This window comes from Molothrus aeneus, chromosome 3, assembly GCF_037042795.1.
Source record: "Molothrus aeneus isolate 106 chromosome 3, BPBGC_Maene_1.0, whole genome shotgun sequence".
Lineage (NCBI taxonomy): Eukaryota > Metazoa > Chordata > Aves > Passeriformes > Icteridae > Molothrus > Molothrus aeneus.
The window spans coordinates 86,911,371-86,925,441 of record NC_089648.1 but is presented as its reverse complement, the minus strand read 5'-3'; the positions used below and the strand labels follow the sequence as shown (position 1 = coordinate 86,925,441).

At 40.7% G+C, this 14,071-nt stretch overlaps 1 protein-coding gene across 1 annotated transcript in view; it reads right to left on the bottom strand.

The window, feature by feature from the left end:
• Positions 1-14,071, bottom strand: part of LRRC1 (leucine rich repeat containing 1) — a 69,324-nt gene that overhangs the window by 39,657 nt on the left and 15,596 nt on the right. The gene's annotated exons all lie outside the window — the stretch shown is intronic.

Sequence of the window (14,071 nt, the reverse complement as noted above, 5' to 3'; positions counted from 1 at the left end):
CACACCCCATTTCCCCCTCCTGCTCCATGTTCATCTTCCTACTACTCACCTGTCCTTGGACTGATCTTTATCAGACTCTGCCCATCAAAAGAATCAGACAACCAATATGCTAGGGCTGCCCTAAAGAGCCAGTTATAATCTGAACCTCTGGTGAATTGATCAATACATGCCCACATTCTGTAGTGGAAGAAAGAACACGGGAAAGGAAAACAGTGGAAGGAAGAAGAGAATGTGCAAGTCCTCCAAGTGTAATTTACACTCATGAAGCAGAAACAACCTCCCTTACACCATAGCCAAGTAATTCAAAAATTATATTTACACTGACAGGCTGCAAATAAGTACTACCATAACTACACCATTTCAGATTGCCAGGAAGTAAACAGAGATATTTGTACATGAAAACAGGTGGATTTCTTTCAAGGAATTTCAATACAGCACATATATATGCTCAAGTCAAGTACGTCTTAGAAATAAAATTGTCTTCTGGCACTCTTACAGCAAACTGAATATCCACAAATAGGCTGTGAGTCTTCTGATTAAGTACCTGTTTACTGTTGCTGAGATCCAGCAAAAATTAAACAAATAATTATGTTTCCTTGAATGTCAAAATTAATCTTTATGAATAATTTTGAAAGTAATTTTAAAATAGTAAAATTTTAAGTAAAGGTTGGACTTCTGTTTCAAAGATTTTGGCTATTTCCACTGACCTCACCAGCCATGTATGAGCTAAATACATTGAAAAAAATATGGAAATTAGTTCTTTTCCTACCTACTTGACTAACTCAGAATTGAATACCCATTAATTTTGTTCAGATTTTCTCCCCAAAAGAGGTGTGATGGAGAAAGAAGCACAGAAAAGAGGAAAGTATCTGCTCACCAGGTTCATCTCTTGCAAGGTAATCTCACCAAAACCATCTATTTTGAATGCTTCCCAACTCAGAACAAAATCACAGAATGGCTTGAGTTGGAAAGCACCAAAAGCATCACCTAGTCCCACCCCCCTGCCACAGGCAGGAACACCTATCCACTAGACCCAGTTGCTCAAAGCCCCATCCAACCTGGCCTTGAAGACTTCCAGTAATGGAGCATCCATAGCTTCTCTGGGCAACCTGTTCCAGACCCTCATCACCCCCACAGCAGTTAATTTTTTCTTAAAATCTCATCTAAATCTAATCAAATAGACACTGGAACTTTTATCTTGCATAACAGCAACAACAAATACAGACACTGAACTTGGCTAACCAATAGCAAGTTAAAAATGTCATCCACTATCTAGTCTTCATGCTATTCTTCCCTGGGAACTAGCTGCAAATGTTCTGGAACGGGCATCTCTATTTCAAACCTTCTGAGGACGGAGAATTACTTATTTCTTTGCAACCAAGCCAGCATCCACAAACTTTACAATGCATTTATGTACACACACAACCCTTTCACACAGAAAAACATGCTTTAGCATGACAATCATTCTCACTGATTAAAACAAACAAACAAGAAAACGACAAAAAGTAAAGCTAAAGTAAAAATAACTATCCTAATTTGTTTGGGGAAAAAAAATATACACATAAAAACACAACATAGAAGATAAATCCTCAATGCAGAAGTTTCTAAAACTAATCATGCTACTGATTTCCTCCACCAAAATATAGTTTCACTGCCATACTGCAAATAGTTTCTCTTGTACTTCTGTATCATGTACTACAAAACCCAGAAAATATGCGTTCTCAACAAAACTATTTTGACATGCTTTTGCTGTTGTAACAGTCTTGGATACTACCTGTAAAAGCCAATGCTAAGGAAAAAATTACTCCAATATATGTAAGATACCATTTGCAAAAACACAGTACAGGTACTGCTTATAGTCTGGGTGTATTTGCAAATTACTGAATCTGTTCTGGAAATAAAATGTGCTTTCTCAGACTATGAAGTCACTACATAAGCAAAACTCTTCAGTAAGAAATCCAAACAGACATGGTGAAAACAAGAGAAATTTCATTTTTGTGGGTTTCTCTCACATAATCTCTGACCCAGGAGACATGGGTAAAGCAATGTTGGAAGGAAGAATTTTCCGTGGACAAGAGGCATTGGGTTAGAGAACACCTAGGCAGACTTGACTTCCCCAAGTCCAAGGGCCCTGTTGGTGCACACTCACGCGTGCTGAGGGAGCTGGTGGACACCATGGCCAGGCCATTCATGATCATCTCTGAAAGGTCATGGGGATGAAGAGAAGTGTCTGAGAATTGGACAAAAGCAAATGTCAGCCCAGTCAACACAAAAAGCAAGAAGGGAACTGCTGGCCTGCCAGCTTCACCTCAGTCCCTTCAAATAGATGATAAGAAGGTGATCAGGAATAGTCAGCATGGATTCACACCTGATGAAATTAATTGCCTTCCACAATGAAACAATTATCTGGATGGATGAGGGGAGAGCTATGGATATTGTCTCTTTGGACTTTAGCAAGGCTTTTGACATTGTCTTCCACAATAACCTTGTAGGCAAACCCAGTTGGTGCAGACTGAATGAATGGACAGTGAGGTGGACCAAGAACTCAGTGAGCTGTGAGTCCACACCTGGAGAGCTGTGTCACATTCTGGGCTCCCCAGTGTGAGACAGGGAGCTCCTGAAACAGCTCCAAAAGGTGATTAAGGGACAGGAGCACCTCTCTTACAAAGAAAGGTTGAGGGACCTGGGCCTTTTCACCTCAAGAAGAGACAACTGAGAGGGGAACTCATCAATGTCTATCAGTATCTGAAGGGAGGGTGTCAAGAGGATGTTTCCAGGCTCTTCTTGGTGGTGCCAAGCAATAGGACAAAAGGCAACAGATGGAAACTGATGCACAGGAAGTTCCACCTGACTATAAGGAAAAGCATCTTTACTGTGCAGGTGGCCAAGCACTGAAACAGGTTGCCCAGAGAGGTTGTGGAATATTCTCCCCTAGAGATACTCAAGAATCAGCTGGACACAATCCTATGCAATCCTGTGGTCCAGGACAATCCTGCTTGAGCAGGGAGGTTGGATCAATGACCCACCGTGATCCTTTCCAATATTACCCATTCTCTGATTTTGTAAAGTGCATCCCCCCCTCACTTGATTCTTTTTCACTATTCATTTCTCTCTTCTGCCTATCTGGACAAAAGGATGGACAAAAATTCAGTGCAGCTCTCTGAAGCAAGGATCATTATACATTTACTGAATTCAAAAAGGTTGAAATGTAACTAATTTTCATTGCCAAGCATCTTAAAAAGATTTCTCAAGCAAAACACAAGATACTTTATCACTATGTGTGAAGATTAGTGTAACATTGCATTGAATAAATGAATTCGGAAGAGAAAAGAAGAGGCACATTTTACTATATGACAAAATGAGTGAGTGATCATTGTAGCAGAGAAGATAACGGTCCATAATAAAACCACTGACATAATCAACTGGAATGCAGCAGAGGATATTAAAATACATAAAGAAGTCCTTGTGTCACTTAATGAATTAAGAAACTTTCACCATTAGTGCTGAGTACTCAATTTTGTTACAGACGTTAACATGTACGTACCTGCCAGCATTAGCAACAGTAAGGTTGAATACTTTTCTTGCCACTGCTGGATAACCAGCTCAAATCCTACTTAAATATCTAGGATTCTTCTAACGCTACACTCTGATGAATGCTTTGCATTTACACGCTGCCCCAGATGTCCTAGTATGCAGATTGTGCAGCACTGCTAATAATAAAGCCATAAACCAAACATAAGCCCTGTGACGTGTGACAGTACAGATACACTGACAGCAGAAATGAAGTTGTGGCAGCAGCAGTGGATCAAAATCAGACTCAGCAGTCATGTATACAAGAGGGCATGTGTCCCCCTCTCCATTCAAAGCACCTCTTCAGATGTTTATTATGTTTATTGTCACAGTTTGCACAAGAATTTGCTAACAATTTAGCAAGCCCTGTACAAGTAACTTTAGAAGTAAGTTTGACACTAGGGAACTCTGTACTGCCTAGATAAGGAAATTACTTCAAAAAATCCTTCTGATTGATGATAATCCTTTCCTTCCCCCCCCCCCTTTTTTTTTGGAAGATTTTTACAACAGTTACATCACTCAATCCACATTCCCCCACTTTTCTTCCTCTAATGGCCAGGAGGGTTATTTTTAAACTGATAAAATTTTTGTATGGCACATTTTTCCAGCATTCTATGTTAAATTTCAAGAACTGTTAATATTCCATCTACACAAAGGCCACAGTACAGTCAGCATCCTTTATACATCCTGCAGCATTGAACATAATTTCCAACATCTAATCAATATCACAACACCAATGGCCAGGAAAGTCCTGGGCTGTGACAGGGCTGCCAGACCAGAGCTACTCAAACAGTGACTCTCGAGTAAAAGAACAGAGGTCAAAAAAGTATTTTTGCAAGAACTTTGCTGAATTCTCAGATATGAGAGATGCCCCACATTCCTCAGGGAGAGTTTACCACGCTCAAGAGTCCTTCAGGGAGCAACTACTGGATGCAGTCATATTTTCCAGCTATGAAGGCAACACAGAGCACTGTGTGTTAGGAGCACTGGAGCTGGCACACTGCATACACCCCAGTCAGAATCAGCTGAACAGATCTGATTAGCCAGAATCAGCTGAACAGATCTGATTTACCTGGTCCTAGTGGAAAGTGCATCAAGAGGTATATACAGAACTTCTACATAAAACACCTTTAACTGCTTAGCAACTAGTAGTAATTCATAAATGTAATTTAACAGCTCATTAGTTTACACCAAATTTATACCCAAGGAAGCCCATTCTAGACTCAAAGACTGTGAATCCATGCAGCATTAACCCTCAGGAGAGATAACCAGCAGCAAACCAGGTCTCATCCACCCAATTCAATACACAGATTATTTCTCATCCCCCCTCTTTTCACATATAGAATATACATTATCAACTACGGTATTTACACATGCACCCACACACACCAAAGGTCCATCGAAGCATTAAGCACCACAATGCTCAAATGCTTTAGGAGCCTAAAGGTTCTCTTGTCACTTCCAGGGGGGCTCCTCTGTGCCACCCACCTTCTCAGAAGGATCCCTGAGAAGCCTGCTCTTGGAAAAGCTCAGTTTTCCAGCCCTGCTCTCCACCTCTCCTCCCTCTATTAAACATGGAAGTAAACTGCTCACTTTGTCAAATACCTTTCAAGTGGGAATTTGTGCTGCAAGCATTTGTTTGTCTTTTTGAAGGGCTCTCCAGCTGGAAATCCCAGCTGAGCAGGCTGCTGGGACACAAATGTCCCCACCACATCTCTCTATCCTCCCAAAAGCAGCTCCCAAGGGTCTGATCCTGCAGGGGGAAGGGATGGAGGAAGGTTACTCATCCTCTCCCCCCACTTCCATACTGATATCATGACAGTCTCATTGATCAGACAGGTTTCCCTTTTTTTAAAACCAGGAGGCTCTGCTAGTAGCTCTGAAGTCAGAAGTAATCAACCTCTTGCAATGAAGCGCTACAAGTTTTGGGGCACAATGTGACAGGAATGTGGTTCTTGCAAAGTCTATTGAGATTAAGTGGTTCTTTTAACAGGTTTGTAACATTTTCCTCTTCAGGCTCTGAAGCTGAGGATATACAACACACAAGAGATAAAGCTCTTTCAAGACCTGTCTTTAAAGCTTTAAGGAAAATTCACCAAGAGGTTCAGGTTGCATTTTCTCAAGTAAACCCCTTACTGAATAATTAACAAGAAACTGAAGAGACATGTCTCATTTGTCCTCCTCACTGCTTCTGGAAACATCCCTTTCCAAAACACCAGAAGCACCAGGGACAAAGTCCTCACAAAACAGCATTTCACACATACATTTATATTGGACATGTTACTTGAAAGAAAACTGTGCAGGGACATAAGAACAAGCTGGATTTTTGAACAGATAGCATGTTGTAATTCAACAGACTATCCTTCTCAGCTGCAGCAAGCAGCAGGAACTGAGATCAGGAGCTGTAAATTTGAAACAGGAGGAAAAAAGAAGGGGGGGAGAGAGAGTGAAGAGCTGGAAGACCAGATCACAAGGAAAAAATAGTTCCAGGTGAATTAAGTGCAAGAGCCCAATTTGACAACAAACTTATGTATTCTACCTTTTTACTTATATATGCCAGTCAAGAGTTAAAACAGAGGAGCTAATGGAGATATTTTTATAAGAATTTCCACCTTGGACCTCAAGGATAACAGGAATTAAATACTTTTAGTTTGAGAAATAAGGGTAAGAAATGTGAAAATTAGTATTCTACCTATGAAGCTGTGGATGAGAGAAATTTATTCCAGACTAATTCTTCATTAACTTCATTGTCATGTCATCTTACATTCTCAATAAAATAGAAACTGAAACCCAAGCAAATCTGTGAATACAAGCACTAACAACTTGACTGCAGATTACCATTTTAGCATCTAGAATTATCTAGATTATCAGAAAATTAAGTTTTAATTATTCAGAATCTAGATTATTCAGAAATCTAATCTAGATTATTCAGAAAATTAAGTTTTTATTTTATGTCACTCCTATATGTACTGTCTGATGTTTAACACTCCAGCTGACACTTGAGGCCAGCCTAAGGTTTCTGCCTCCAACCTGGCCTGCTCCTCTCCACAGCTTTCCTTTGGCTTTGTATGAAGGCACTATTGCTAGATGCACACATAAATACACTGGCAAAGTCTCATCAGAAAGAACAGTTAAATCTGGCAGAACATGCCACGATGGAAAAATCCACTTTTCTGCAATCCATTTAAAAATAACATCTTCTAGACTTCTCTAATTAAATTATTCTATCATGAGATTTCATTTATCTTCTCTTTCTCAATCACAGTCAGCACTTGCTGCTTCTTCCCTCTCCTTGATGAGAAGCCCTGTGCAAGGGCATGGTCCAGTAATTTCTCTCCTCACCTTACTTCTCCTGCTGCATATAAAGCTCTCATCTTCCTCCAACCTACTGACATGAAATTAATTTTAGCTGACACAGATTCACAAATCAGATTCACTTTTACATCACTTCTTCAAAGTAAGTAAGAATTTCTTACATGTCTGAGGCACTGTGCAGAGCTCCAGAGTCCAAAACTAATTTGCAGTAGATGTTTCTTTCTTCCCTAATATGCTCCTTTGTACATCGATCCCTAAACCTCATGTATAAGACATTAAAGTGATGATGTTTTTAAGCACAAATTTTAAACTAACCTCAAGGGAGAAACAGGAGATAATACAAAGAAAAGGTATACATCACAAGAAATCAGATGTGTCAAAAAAACCCCAACCCAAACATCAAAACTCAAACATGCAACACAATTGTTAGCAAGCAACCATCTAAAAAAGCAAAAAATTCTCTTATCTTCAAGTCTGCTTTGCTTTCGTTAGCACAAAAAAATCCCCCAAATCCCTGCAAAACCAAACACCAGTTACTATTCAGACTATATGCAGACTATATGCAGCTACTATATGCAGACTTAGGTTACTCTACCACCATACAAAACACAACAATCTCTGGTGGGGTGTTCCATCACTTTCAGGTGTAAACACCAGGGTTGCAGCAACTGCATTCACAGGATGCTTTCTTGTATCAGATAAGACATGTCCATACAGGAGTAGGAGAGCAAATCTTGTTTGTCTGTAAGCACTCACTTGGACACAAATCAGTTCAGAAGGCAAACAAGCAACATCCAGGAGTTGCATATGTTAACAGAATAGATGCATATGTCAACTATACTGCCTTCCAGCACAGATTGCTGGCTTGGGGTTTTTTCCTTGTCCACTAAGAAAGAAAGCATCAATTCCCATCTATTTCTCAGCATCCTAGGTTTTGCTATTCGCCACCAGACCTGTATCAGCACATTCATGTTAAGGCAGCTGGTGGCAGGCAGAGAAGAAGAGAATTTCATGGAGGAAGTCTCTGCTCAGATGCTGTGGAAACGCAGCAGAGGTGGACAGCCAGACTCCAGACAAGAGCACAAAGCAACAGCAGCAGCTGCCAGGCAAGAGAGCAGGGTCCATGTGAGGCTGTGGGACAAGATCAGAAGACTCAAAAGTGCTTCTCCCTACTTCTCCCTACTATCTCTTCACTGTAAAATAGCTGGACCACCAGCCCAGGCTGAACCAAAGCAAGTGTTCAAGCCTTTCCTTCATCAGAATATCTAGGTTGAAAAAACATTGGTTATCTTGTTTTCAGTGGGGGAGAAGAAAAGAGGAACACTTACTCACTTTGTGGGCAGAAGAGAAGGATCCTGCAGTACAGATGACAGGCATACCTTGGAGAGCAGGTGGCTGAATTAAGAAGGGAAAGCACTGATGTGCAGGCACTGATTCAAACAAGTGAGCTGAGTCTCAGACAGCAAAGCAAAGATTCTACACCACCCTTCAGCAAGGTCTACTCACCTGGCCTTCTAATTACTTGTAGAATAAAATTTATCTACCACACAATGCATGTGGTGTCGTGAAGATGACCAAGATCTCTAAAGAGACTTCCAATCAGGTTGTGAAGTGACTAAAAAGAACAAATGCTTCAAATAAAAAGCAGAAATATCAAATTGTCTGCAGCTGAAAGTAGGACAGTTAAATACCATTGTTGCAGAGTTCTCCAAGCACCCTGAGAGCTGAAGACAAAACAAAATATAAGTTTCTAAATCCATTGTGGAAGCAAGGAAAACTTAAGAATAAGGCTCATGGAGCACTTGGGATACTGATCTTCTAGAGACTGACTTCCAAAGTCTTGGACCCTGCACAGACCTTGCATAGGAGCAATGTAGTCTTTCCTCACACAATGTAGTGATTATTGACATGCTTGTGAGGAACCATCTCTACTGTTATGGTAATCCTAAACTAGCAGATTTATCTTTGGTTAAATCTATAATTATTGTCATGACAGCATATGGCAGCTGTGAGGAGAGAGGATTTTGAAATGAGAATATCCTCATGTTGCAAGACTTGTGTCCAGAACAAGCACACTATCAATACAGTTGTAAGTTCAGTTTAATCAGAAACTACAAAAATGGGTAGCAACTAATATATCATGTAGCCAGAATTCATCTCTGTGGTAGGTATAAAATATGAACTGTACACATTAAACAAACAGTATTATTCTTATTGGTTATCATAGTAAAGAACCATGTTGAGAGTTTGGTATCAAGCATCATGCAGAGCCAAATATAGCTTAACGAGATGTCCCCACACACAGATTTCCTCAGTAGGTGCCCCAGCAAAACCCATCACTTCTCAATTCACAAAGTAATGGATCTCAGCTCCACCAAGAGCTGAATCAGCAAACAGAACAGGAATAACCTATCTACCAATCAGATAAAAAACAATTTCATTCTCCCACTGCACTCACACTTGCATCTTTTCCATGGTTTTGAGTCTTGGGGCTTGGACATAACACCAAACTGCAAGGTTACAGACCACTTCCACAGAAGACCACACCATCTGAGTCCCCTTACCTGCTGCCAGCTGGGAAGTCACTACAGACAGCCAGTGCAAAACTGCCAGCACAGAGCAACTACCAATGCTATGGGCTAGCATGACCAAGTCCTTGGTATACACATTCAATGGAAGCAAGAGGAGCAGCAGAAAAGCCTGCCAGGCTTTGATCACAAATAGACAGCAACTCACAGGTAGACACAGCAGCACAAGAAGCTCCTCTCCTACAAAAGAAACAGGGTCAGCCTGCCCAGAGAAAGGGGTGGACAGCAGGACGGTTCAAATGGCACTCCTGAAGCTGGGAAGGATAGGAAAGCCACTCCAGTGCCTAATTCCTACTATCCTAGCTCACAGTGATTTTCTTTTTATGCTAAAAGAGCTGAATGAAACAAGCTGCTGACAATCTGTCAATGGCTGTAAAAGGTGTATGACATCAAGAACAAAAGACCTGGGTTCCACAGCACACCTGTTAAGAGAAAGCATGTGCAGGATAGAAATTTCTTTCAAGTAAGAATACAACAGTTAAATTAACACCTTCAGGGCATTTTAAGGAACATGCAGTATCATGACAAAAACACATGAGTGGAGCTTGGAGGATTTATTATTTGTCAAAGGCAAACAATACCCCTCTTCTTGGAGAAGAGGGATACTAAAAAGGATTGCACCACCTCTGCAAGAACACAGCATACATGCATAGTATACATAATCCTGAATATCAGCATGCATTAAATTAACTGCAGAAACTTTAGGCATTGCCCCTCCTGTCTAGAAGAAGCTACAGAACAAGAAAAGCCATTAACATTTTAATGAACCCGGGATAGCAGGGGCCCAAGCTTTAAGAATCTGGCCTCCAGGGGTTGTGCAAGAAGAAAAGGGAGATGGAGTCACTGAAGGAAATCTCTGGGGGATAAGCAGCACGGGTAGCAACCTGTTACAGCTCCCAGGGATCTGAAACACAGGGCATGCCTTTCGAAGAAAGGAAAGCTAAATGAAGATCCCGTCGAGGCACCAGGAAAGAACTGCAGACATTCAAGCCCATGTTTCTGTCTTTGGAGACTGCACTTTATAAATCACAGGGTCTTTCAGGACTTACCTGAGAGAAATGTCTGAGTTCTGTGGGGAGCAAAATAGCACACAGGCACTTGTGACTGTGCTTAGAGCAGAATCCTCCCCTCCCTCATGCAGAGCAAAGACTTGCACTGGAGCTCCATGCAAAGCACCTGAGCCCTACCCAAACTTTAGGGTCATCAAGCAAGAACGCTTCAGTGACCCAGTGTCTTCACAGAATTGACCTGTGGTATAAGAATCCAGGAAAAGATTTAATCAACCCCAGGGAGTGTGAGGGAACCAGCAGTAGCTTCAGACACACAGCAGGTGAGTTTCTATCTCAGAAGATTCCTTAGGGAACACTCTGAGTTTCAGACATGCTTTGCCAGCAAGTCAAAAGCTCAGGCATGTACTGTTGAAATCCTACTGAGTCTGTTTTCTTTAGCCTTAGAATGAGCACATGAGCTTTTTGAACAACTTGATACCAAGAAGCAGAGATAAACTGGATTGCCAAATAACCTTCAAAGTGTTCACCATCATTATGCTGTTTTCTTAGCACAGCTTCTCTGCCCTCTTATATTCCAGTCCTTGATTCATCCTTTCAACCTTAGCACAAATAACAGCCTCAGCCAGACTAGAAAAGCACAGTAGGGATGCTTCCTAGGAAAATCTGCATGAACACATGGGCCTTCCAGGACATGAGAAATAGCATCTACATGCAAATACTCCAGGAAAAGTTTAAGAATATATGGCTGCTAGCCTTCCCAAATCCTTTTCCTTATGCACCACTGAGGCTATCCTTACCTTCCCCAGACTTCTCTCACATACACAGGGACCATCAAATTTACATCTGCTCAGGACTTTTTAGTTTTATCCCTTTGAAGGATGTTTGTAGTTCTAGATTCACTTATTACCAAGAAACTGCTTAAAGAATTTATTATTGTAGCACATTTTTAACATATATACTAACATGTCTTGGGCATTTTAGAACACCTGAGAATTTAAGAGAGACACATGTCAGAGTTTCCCTATGGACCCTTCCCAAGTGTCTACAAAGCAATGCTACCTACATGGCACATAATGCTGTATGGCACACATACACAGAGCTACCTGCAGAGATCAGCAGAGACTGATCCCTCCTCTAGATTCAGCACCTCACAGCTGCTCCAAGCACAACTGGCCACCACAGCTTGGAAGGGCACCCAAGTCCATCCCTATGACACACCCATCATCTCACGTGGCTTCAAATGGGAAGCCATATGTTCATATGTTGGCGAAAGGATTATAAAGTAGGTGAAAGGAACACATGTTATCATTTTATTATGGCAGAAATGGAAGTACTCAGTTTATTCAAAACCCTTTTCTCCTTCTGTGATGAGAGGTTAAAATAGAAAAAGCTATTCCCATGCAGAGAACATTAAATGAATTTATATCTGCATTTTTAAGCTCTTAAGGAAACAGAATGGGCAGAACTGAAGGCAATTAGTGCACCAAACCAGACAACTAGAACAACAAAAAACACAGAACAATGATCTCTTATTTCCCAAGCTCAGATGTCACCATCACACTCTCCTATTCATGCAGCATACTGCATTTTGAAAAGCAGAGCTGTTTTTCCTCTGCCTGAAAGGAATATGAAGAGTTCCTATTTTTTTCCCTAAGTAATTTTGGGCAGTCAGAAAAAGAAAACCTTTTGGAGTGCAAACAACTGAACAGGACAAACCTGTGGCAGGTTTAGAATGAGACATACTGGGAGGAGGATTCAAAATACAAAGCTAATAAATTAAAGTACTGTAAAGCTCAAAAACCTTTTGTGAGAATTCCCCCTGCAGCATCCCAGATGGTGTGTCATGCCTTTTGATTTGGAGAACCATGAGACAATCATAAAAATGGCCAAACAGTGGAAAGTAAGACTAGTTATTTTCCACCACGGCCCCCCAGCACCACATTGCACGGTGCGTTTTTAATTTGAAGAGTCAAGTCATGCAGTAACTGTGACATAATTAAGCAGAGGGAAATGGTATCAGTCACCTTCTGCAATGAACCACAGAGAAAAGAAAGCAATGCAATAAAATGGGTAATTAACACTGAACCTTGGATATAGGAAAGGAACTGCTCCCTGCCACCTGCATTAGTTCAACCCATTACTGGAAAAAATACTTCCCTGTGCAGTAACTTCTAATGACACACGCATCTACCCAGCCATAAACATTCACACCATCTGCTCTTGTTACAGCTCAGTTCTCCAGCCAACTTCCAAGCCAGGCTGACAAGAGTTCACATGGCTCTGATCCACCAGCTCTTTTCCAAATAGTTATTCATTTGCAAAGAGAATTACTAAGCCAACAGAGGGTTTCTTTTTGTATGAGGTCTGTCACTGACAGCACCCAACTCAGCCAAACTCAGTAGCCAAATACCACATCAACTAATGTTCATATATTTCTAAAATGTTTTAACTAATCTCTCTCTTCCGTCTCTGGGTTTTTTTCCAGTTTTCTTCTCTTAAAAGGTTTTACAAATGTGCATAAAATTATATGGTTCACAGAAATTTTTTCAGCAATTGCCTGGAGACTCATCACGCTTCATCAATTATATTATCAGATAGAGATAGAATTTAAAGCACCAAAACAAATAAAGGAAATATGCCATAGAAAGGTGAAGTACCAACAATATTCTTCAGTCACAAAGAGTCAATGTGAAGTTAAACCATCAAGGAAAAAAGGCTCCCCATTACACTGTTTATTTTCTTGAATATTCAATTACAACCCTCATTTATTTACAAGGTTACACAACCTTGATCGCTCCCACCCCTTCCATCACAGCTGAGAGAGCATTTTGAGCACATCCACTGCATGTAAGGAAGCAAAAATAGCTGACAGTTGCTCTAATTTGCTAACACAGATTCACTGGTTTCAGATCACTGGGTCAAAAGACTGCTTAAAGGTGACCCACCAGCCCCTGAACTTCTTGTAGAACTAGTAAGTTCACCAGGCCACAGAAAAAAAAAAGATGTTTTCACTCCATCACAATGCAGGACAATATACACAGCAAGCACTGCAACCCATGTTGTTTCCAACAACACATTTTAAAAGGTAGTATCTCCTAGCATTCTTTTCTGAATTTATCTTTGCAGATGACAAACAGACTGCTTCTTCTTCCAAAAGTACAACTAGAAATACCAGCACTCTGCCTCTTGCTAATCCCAGGTAAAGACCAAAGCAGAGATAAAGAACTGGACTTCTAACCCACAGGCAGTCCTTTTTTTAGGACAGAAAGCAGCTTTATTTTTTTTCAACGTCTTCTTTTTTCTTTTTTCTGTTTTTTTCCATCTCTAAATGCCAGGCATTTCAGAGAGCTTGGGAAATGAAGTCAACATTGTGACAGATACACATATGAAACTACCACATGAAGCATTTTTTAAATTGAAAAATAAAACAGGCTCTCAGAAACACAGAACTACAGCCAAGCACTATTTTATTACTGTATTTATACCACAAACTCCCTTCTCCTCTTTCCCTCCTTCCCTCTAGAACTAGAGGTAAATCCATGAATTAGACAAGAAAGTGTTCTGTAGGACATAGATAACAATTTCTGA